The sequence below is a fragment of the Zonotrichia albicollis genome, chromosome 1, assembly GCF_047830755.1.
Source record: "Zonotrichia albicollis isolate bZonAlb1 chromosome 1, bZonAlb1.hap1, whole genome shotgun sequence".
Classification (NCBI taxonomy): Eukaryota; Metazoa; Chordata; class Aves; order Passeriformes; family Passerellidae; genus Zonotrichia; species Zonotrichia albicollis.
In genome coordinates this window covers 89,264,063-89,273,261 of record NC_133819.1, presented here as the reverse complement: position 1 = coordinate 89,273,261, position 9,199 = coordinate 89,264,063, and the positions used below count along the sequence as shown (strand labels likewise).

Genomic DNA, 9,199 nt, shown 5'->3' with positions numbered 1-9,199 from the left:
TTCTCATCCCTCCAAAAAAGGAACTCATTAGTATTTTAACTGTATAGGTTTTTAAAACATCAGCCTGCAAAATCAATTAGTCTAGCCAAGCTTTTGACTTCCCCAGACTCCAGACCTAATTCTTTATATCTTCTCCCCTTAGGTACATTATAACCCCATGTGCCACTGGACTGAATTGTGCTGAATACAAAAATGCTGACGCATTTGCACATTTCATTAAGAACCTCTTAATAGAAGTATAGTTAAGGGGGTTTTTGTGTTTGGCTTTTTTGGCTTTTTTTGCATTTTTTTTCTGTTTGTTTTGTTGTTGGTTTGGGTTTTTTGGGGTTTTTTTGTCTTTTCTTTCTTTTTTTTTTTTTTGTCTTTTTTTTTTCTTTTTTTTTTTTTTAATTGATTGCAACCTTTAGAAAAAAAGCTGCTCTATTACTCATCTCCTGAAACATAGTTTCCTTGCCATGGGGTGGGGAGTGGGTGGGAAGAGACACCTGTTTTTTTGGTGGCAGGTTTTTTTCCCATTTTTGAGTGTTAATGAACACCATTGTAGGGTAACGCAGGGAAAAGGGAAGGCTTTTTGTTCCAGTCATATAGGACACCCAGTAATGCAGAAGCACTGCTGTCACTAATTGGCCTGTGTGCCATCTGTTGGAAGGTGCTTTTGATTTTCACAGTGGTCACAGCAGCGTCACAAGCAATGCAGGCAGAAACAGTTACCCAGTGAAACCCCCTGGTTAGAAATGGTTCACAAAGAACTTGCCAGAGCAGAGTTCTGCCTTTTTAAAAGAGAAGTCTGATCACAATAGGTGTGTATGTAACAGCAAATTAGGAGACTGGTCCAGCCTCTCTTAATTCGAGTGATTTTATAGGATATCAGGCAGTGGTAAGACACAGGATGGCAGCTAAATCTGGCCTACCCTGCAATGTAAGTCAGAAGAGCAAAATAAGCTTTAGGTTCTTTTTTTTTCCTTTAGGGGACATCTCAAGTCTCACCATTAAGGTTTGTTGGTTGTCTGCTAAATTCAAAACAGTACTTCTCAAGGAACCAGTGACATGTTAGGTTTAAAGACTTTTATTCCACCTTGTTTATACACATGTGAATTGGGAAAAGAAAAAAAGAGAAGGCACTTGCTCAATATGAGACTAAAAATAACATATTGCAGCATATGATATTCTGAGTTGACTTAAATATCACACTTTTCAAGAGTGTATATAGTGCTATTTTACTTATTTTGGCCCTGCAGCACAGTGTCTGTACTAAATCTTGTGTGCTCGCCCCTCACTTTAAATCTGACACAACCAGTACAAAATTAAAATGGACAGCCTGATCAACAACATTCCCCACCCACATCATGCAAATCAATCAACCAGAATGACAAGAAAAGTGCCCAACACTCCCTAAAGGCTCAATTCCATATCTTTTAAGCTTCAATTAAAGCAGCTTTATTCAATGCTCCATCTCAAATTCAAATGATGCAGAACTTAAAATGGACTCCTGTTTTACTTCAGGGAGTGGTAATTTTGAAAGGAACGAAGTATATTTTACAGAAAATTAGCACAGTACCATGTTGCTTCTCTTGTGCAGCTATATTAAATATATATGCTGGGTTCATTTAAATGAGATTAATTTAAATATGCTTTTCATAGTTAATTGCTAAATGTAAAACGTTTGCAAATTTTAGACAAAACAAAAATTATTTGACACTTCTTTCCTATGAATCATACTTTTTGATTAAAAAATATATGTCCTGGAGTGGGGAAATACTGTTATACATGAATGAAAAAAATTTATAGGAGTTCCAGCAATATGTCTCCAACTTTCATAATTTGCAGTCATTAGATATTACTAATACAAGGAAATTTTGAGTGGCCATAAGGAGCAGTAAAGGAAGACTATGCCAAAATGATAATTTGAGTTGAACACTTGTCAGTAACAGAAAGGCCAATATTCATGTAAATACATATTCAGTATACTACTGATCAGATAATCAAAGTAGATATAAAAATGATTACTCAATTTTTTCTATGCACCTACATGCAAATTTCCCAGCTATGTGTTTAAATGTATTGAAGTTTAAAAGCCTGAATTGATTGTACTTTCCTGTTTCCCTTAGAAATACTTTTTTGCAGCCTGGTACAACTTTCACTGATTAGGTTTAAGTGCAACATTGTAGGCATATCCCCAGCTTCAATTGTTTCCGGCACCTTTCCACTCTGTTTAACCAATATTTCACGATACACATTTCATGAATCAGCACATGACTTGCTTCATACATGCTTGTAAGTAAATGCAAGCACTTTCAAAAATGTCAGCCAAAGTGTGGGAGGAGGATAATATCCATGAAGACTGTGCAAGCACATAAATTACTTTGGCCAGACAATTTACTCTGTAACTGCTGGGAACATTCACTGGCTGTGGGTATTCACACTCCCAGTCTGTATTCATTTAGACTGGAGTTTTGTGGTAATGAGAACATACTTTAAGCCACTTAGGATTTTATTTTTTTAAAGTTCACAATTGGTTTATGTTTTTAAATGCCTTGTGAACTTGAGATAAGGACAGTGGTTAGAACTGTAGTGTCTCTGGAAGTGGAGAGAAGTTTATTCTGTGCTTGCATATGCAGATCAACCTATAAGGCAGAGTAACCACAGCTCAGATTGATAAACATTTTTCTTATGGAGATCCTGCTTTTGTTACAACTATGCCAGAATGTAATTATTTGGGATGAAGTTTCACATCATGAGTTTCTGCCTCTGGCTGAACTGATCATAATTTTGCCTTCTCAAGAAGAATTAAGATAAGGAATTGCTATTATAAAACAATCACACAAACTCCCTAATTGTAACCAATTTTTAAGAAGCTTTAGCATGTTCATGATTCTGACAGCAAGGAGTCTTTTGTTGACAAGAACTAACTCCTCCTAAATTTGGCAGATTAATTTCTGAAAATCTGTGTGTGCAGATATTTTGTGGAATCATAGAAGAGTTTGGGTTGGAAAGGACCTTAAAGATCTGGTTCCAACCACCTTGCCATGGGCAGGGACAGCTTTCACTAGACCAGGTGGCTCAGAGATCCACCCACCATGCCCTTTAACACTTCTTGGGATAGAACACTGACAGCTTTTTACAGCTGCACACTTTTCCTCAAATCACTGCTGGCTAACCTAACTGCAGAATTTATCTCTATTAAAAGTAACACTCCTCACAGGTTTTTTCCTTGTCTGGTTTTAACCTGATCCCTGGCTAGGCAGCTGCTCAAACTGCCTTCAGAGATGTTTGTTACTGTGACAACACTTCTGGGTGATGATGAGGAAGTTAGTTACTCCAGCTGGACTTCTTTCTTCTGATCAGTAATTGAGTTTTGAGGGGTTTTTTTGTGGTTTTTTTTTTTTTTCTGAGTAAGATGACCAGAGGTTCAGGTTGTGATTTCTTTTTTATTTAAAGAAGTGCTCAGAGATATGGATAAACACATTCAGAAATTTAGTTGAAAAACTGTGTCTTAGATGTCTTCAGCTGGATACTCAAGAGTATGAAAACAGTCTGTAGGGATTAACATGTCCAGTGAATGGAAGATGATCCTGCAAAAAGAGAGTTTGTTTGTGTAGTTACAGAAAATAATAATGCCTCAGCCACAAAAGGTGAAAATAACAGACACAACTTTTATCCTGTTGTTTTTATGGGGTTTGTTTGGGTTTTTTTCTGAGAGGAGTAGTGGTTTTTCTTTTTAACTTGAGGTTGTTATTCTCATGGAATTAGTATCTTGTCCACATTTTTGATTGTGTGATAGGAAAACAAATTACACTAAATTAATTAATACTTATCTAATTTAGCACAATTTTAACAAGTAGGGGATGAGTAGAGGATTCAGAAGTGTTTGCTATAAGCTGATACCACATTTGGAGGGACAAATCATCTCTTATTGAGAGACAGTGCTTCGGTGGTATCCTGTGTGTGGCAATCCTAGGTATTAAATTACTTTTTCTCTTCCGTGGTCTTAATAATATAGGATTCCCTACCTTTCCATAAAGTCAAGGAATTTGGGAAAGTGCTTTCCAAGAACAGAATTTTCGAGCTGAAAATAATTGTGTGCAATAGAATCTGTAGTCTGTTCCAATTAAATCTGCAACTCCCAATCAAAAGTGGGGGTTTACTCTTCTTCACTGGCATGACTGGTAGCACCTGATGAAATAAGTAGTAGTTTTTACTCAGGGGAAGACTGGGATTACATATTTCCTTCAAGGCTCAGCAGTAGAATTTCTGATGCTTGTAATGAAAGAGTTTTCTGCTGCACAGATTTGGACCTGAGTCCAGGAACTGCAGCACTAAATCAAAAGCCTGATGCACTCGCATTTCATCTCTAAAGTCATCAGGTCCTGACTGTGATTAATTGGAATGGATAGGCTCTCATGCCTCTGGATTAATGTTCCTACACAACTACATGGGACTATGTGAAGGGCAAGATGCAGTAACCTTCAATATGGGGAGCAGCAGCATGGCCCTTGGTGGTGTGTTCACTTTGTGTATTTGTTATGTAGCACCATTTTCCTGCACTCTCTCTAAAAGAAAAGATGATGATTATTGCTTGCAAAGTACTTTGGAAAATGCTGAGTATCAGTTCAAAGAAAATTTAACTTCTTTCCAAGGGACACTAAGCATTACATGGGTCTAATCCTCACTTATTGAGTAGGAGAGGTTCTGGTGGAAGCACATTGACCTAATGGGCTGATTTGGGAAGGCAATGCCAATGCTTTTTAACACTCTTATTGTTCCAGAGTTAAATAAGCTCACACTCTGGAGTAATGTTATAGAATTAACAAGTGAACTAATTCTCATTCTGAATCTCAGAAACAGTTAAATAGAAGGAAGTCTCAATATTGCATTAAGGTTTAAATGCATGGAAAATTAAGTTTGTGTACCTTTAATAAATGACAGGAGATTAGATTATTAGATGGTTTCCTCAAACATTTGGGAAAGAACACTTTTCAGCGTAGATATTAGTGAACACGAGCATAAGACCCAATCATTCAGAGAAGGCTGTAGGAAATCTGCAAAATCCTATGAATCAGCTTTGCTGAGTAGCAGTGAGCATTGTACCTGGTGGGAAAATCTGTGGCACAGCTATGCTCCTCCCAGTACTCAAATTCAGATAGGCAGTACTGTGTAGACATGCTCAAACTGGCTCTCGTTCTTCTGCCTTCACCAGAGCTGCTGCCTTCATGTCACTTTCCCCAAACTAGCCAAGAACGTGGCATCCCAAGAAATGGTTCACTAGAAGGGCAGTACAGATAAGAAGATGGCAAGAGCTAAGTTGCATTTCAGAATGCCCCATCTCCGCAGCAGACATATCTATACTGCATGCTGCAGCATAGAGGTCCCTGAACTAAGCTTGGAAACGCAATATGGAATTTGAAACAATACAGCCATGTCAAAGAATTGTCTGATAAACTTTTCTCGGGCTTGTGTCCGAGGGCTTTTTCTGGACCTGGGTGTCTTGCAGGGAGCTTCTGGTTCATCGGTTCACTCTCCCTGCTCCCACCCCTGCATTTGAGCTAACAGAGATGGCTGAAGGCAGGGACTAAAACACATCAGGAGAGCACCGTCCAACTTTCACAAGTTTTGGAGGGTTTTTCTGAATACTTTAGGCAGACTGTTTCATTGATCTCATGTACATTTGCATTAGCACAAGGGCACAAGGACCAAGCACCAGGAAATTCCTTTAAAACTGGAGAAAGCATGCCACGGGATTGCTCGGCCATTGAGGTCCTCTGCTTCAGTTAATTAGCGCTGCAGGAAGGCTCAGCTAATTAGCACGGGTGTAGAGTTGCCCTGACCCAGTTGCTCTGTTCGCAGGACCTGAGCTGATCCCTCGGCAGGGCGCTGCAGAGCGCGGTGCCCGGCGGGGAGCAGGGCCGCGAGGGAAGCGGGAGGCACCGCACGCATCCCGAGCCTTGGCCAGCCTCGCCGGCGGCCAGACTTGCCCTCCTCCCGTGCGGGGAGGCCATGGGGCGGGCTGTGCCACCACCTGCGGGCTCTGGTGACACTTCACTCTAGGGACACTTCGCACCTCCTGTGTCGGTCCCGTTGTTCCCCAGGCCATGGCACGAGGCACAGCCGGTTCCTCGTCCCCTGGCAGGCTCCGCCAGCCGGCCGTGTGGTAGAAGCTAGTGTCGGCCTCTGGAGCCGGCCACCAGAGCTCCTCGTGCCGCGCTGCCAGCGGGCACAGCCCGGGAGGAGCTGTGGGCACGGCGGGACCCGGGCGGGACCGCGGCCGTGCGGGAGCAGGTGGCGGCAGGGCAGTCCCCGCCAGGGCTGCTGCGGGCCGGGAAGGGACGCGAGGGAACAGCCCCGGCCCCGCCATCCGCGGTGACCCCGCTGAGGGAACGGCGGAAAGCCCCGAAGGGCTCCGAGCGGAGCCGAGGCGGAGAGCAGCGGCGGGACGGGCGGGGGCCTGGGCCGGGCCCGTCGGGCCGCTCCCTCCGCTAGGGGGCGGGCGCGGGCGGCGGGCGGTCCTCAGCGCCCCGCCCCGCCCGGCCGCGCCCCTCCCGCCCAGCCCAGGCGCAGGAGCCGGAGCCGGCGGCGGGATCGGGATCGGCTCCGTGGTGCCGCGCTCCGCACCTGCTCTCCTCGGTCCGCACGGTGGCGGCGGCCGCGACGGCCGTGACGGCCTTCTGCGCCCCTGGGGTAGCGGGGCGGCGGCGGCGGCGCGGGGCGGCGCGGCAGGTACCGGGCAGGGCGGCGGGAGCGGCGCGGGACGCGGGGAAAGTTGGCGCCGCCGGGGCGCCTCCGGGAGGCGGGGGCGGCGGTGCTGCCGGGGCCGCCTCCGCACCTCCCTCCTCCTCCTCCCGCACCTCGGCGGGGCGGCGGAGTGCCCGGGCGGGCGGCTGGCCCCGCGCCGCGCTTGGCTGTCCGCCGGCCCCGCGGGGGCGAGCGCTGCTCCCGGCGGCTGGCGCGGGGGAGAGCGAGCGGGAAGGTACGCGGCCGTGCCGGGCTGGGTGTCAGCCCGTCGCCCGCCCAGCCGAGCCGTGCCGTGCCCTCGGGGGGCGGCGCTGCTCCGCTCCGCACTGTCCCTCCGTTTTCTGTTCCGCTCCGCGCCTTGTGTGCTTAGCGCCGGGCACGGGGGGGAGCACGGGGAAAGTCCCGTCCGGTCCCGTCCCTGGGCTCCCCTGCGCTCGCCTTTGTTGACTGTTAATATAGGGCGAGTTTGGCTCCTTCTCTATTCCCGGTTTTTTCCCCCCCAAATCGTTGGCAGAGCACCGGACTTGGGAGTATCGTCGAGCCCCGAGTGCCTCGGGCGTGTTCAGAAGACAGGGGAGCGCTCCGGCGCAGAGTGGCCCTGCCCCTGCCCCATGGGTCTGCCGGGGCATCAGAGCCCCAAAGCCCCGAGATACAGAACCACAGACTAGTCAGCAGCAGCTCCCCCGCCACGAAGGCTGCCGGGGCTCCACAGCGGATACTTTTCAGCGTTTTGGGTGCTGACTTGCCCTGTGGAGATGCAAAAATATCCAGTATATCTGAAATATATCTAAGATATATATAATATGTTCATATATGTCAAGTGTGACAACTATTTGCCTCGCTCGTGTTATGGAACAGATGCAACAGTGGTAAAATAGGATGCCTCTTTTAATATAAAATTCTCATTCATCTTGCAGCACTTCTTGTTTCCTCTCTTGAATGAATTTATCTGAACTAATTAGTCAGTCTCTCCTTCTGTTGCTCCTTGCTTTCCTCTCTTTCAAAGATGCAATTGGGATTTTTGTCTTCTCTGCTGTGATGGTCGCTTCCCTTGTGGCACTCTTCAGCCTGTCACAAATTGCTACTGCCATAATACCTATGTAACAAAGCAGAACAAGTTAGTTCTTAAATGCTATTAAATATTGGTATTGCTACTCTGTTATGCACAAACTGTCTTTATAGTAGAAATGCATATATTACTGAAGTATTAATTTTGCACAGTGTTGCATTGAAGGATTATTTATGTGAATGTAGATGTGTAGAATATTTACTTAGCTTTGGAGGGCAGTTGCATTTTCACTTTTTTTTAAACGAAATTTTTCTGAAACTAACTGTACAAGAAGCAAGTTGTCCCTGTTACCTGAATGGGTTTGATCATAAGGGAAGGAGTCAGCAATCAGAGCTGTGGGGAAGAAGAGTCTCCTCAGTTACTATCTCTAGAAAGGCTTGCTCACCAGTACAATACAAATGCTAAATTTTTATGATGGTGAAGTTCTCTGGCACTGTCCGGTGGCAAAAGTGTCTTGATAGGTTGGGGACAAATACCTAATACATTTTTGTTTTCTAGTTCATAAGAAAAAAATGTAATACTCCATATAGTTCTTAAGTACACTTAACATAGCTCATTTGAAGGACCAACTTGTGATGATAAGATTAAATTTGTTTCATTAAACACTCTAATATTGCTAGCAGTGGATTCCTGGAAGAACTCTTAACACTTGTCATCTCTCTGACTTAATAAGCATTTCTGATGTTCCCATATCAACTTTTTGCATCTTCTAAGACTGGGACAGTTCATTATTTTAGGACATAAATTTGAGTAGTATTACAGTGACATGTTGTACTTTACAGTACTTAACTCTTTACCTTCATGCTTCCAAAATACTTTCAGTACAAAGTAAGATGTTGGTAAAGCTATAGTTAAGTGATATGCTAATAAATTGCAAAGCTCCATGGCTGCTTCTCAATTCATCATTTTGTATTATTGGTGTAATATGCTTAAAGCAGTAGACAGAAGCAACAAAAAAGTAGTAACAAAAAAGCCAGTGGTAGTGTCATCATCTTCTTGAATATGTTCATTGCTTACCAGGTGGTAAACCATCTTTTCATCCATTCCAGGAATCTAAAATATCAGCTGATTTCTAAAGATCTTGGGTGGACTGTTTTTTTAGCAGTCAGTATTATAGCAGAGACAGATGTGCATAGTTTTCTAAGCTGTGACCTACTTTTTACACTGATGGGTAAATGATAGCTTTACATAGACACTGGAGGAGTAACCTTACATAGGTACAACACCAGAAGTCTTGTGCACAGAAGTCATTAATGTTAGATTCTCCAAAGTGGACTAAATATCAGTACAGTGAGCAGTTCTTCTGTTGTGTCACTTCATTCACAAGTATATATTTGCCATGGCTGGCATCTATACATAGGGGTATTTGTTCATTAAAACTCAACCAGTTAAAAGTAAAAT

At 44.4% G+C, this 9,199-nt stretch overlaps 1 protein-coding gene across 5 annotated transcripts in view; it reads left to right on the top strand.

The window, feature by feature from the left end:
- The first annotated feature begins 6,521 nt into the window (after positions 1-6,521).
- The window catches only part of PTPN3 (protein tyrosine phosphatase non-receptor type 3), a 123,040-nt gene continuing 120,362 nt past the window's right edge, over positions 6,522-9,199 (top strand). For 4 of the 5 annotated variants that reach the window (XM_074546544.1, XM_014264316.3, XM_074546539.1 and 1 more), the window contains exon 1: positions 6,582-6,714. The gene's annotated coding sequence lies outside the window, so the exon portion shown is untranslated. Of the gene's footprint in view, positions 6,715-9,199 lie in introns of all 5 variants that reach the window. The other variant, XM_014264315.3, reaches the window with a different exon arrangement.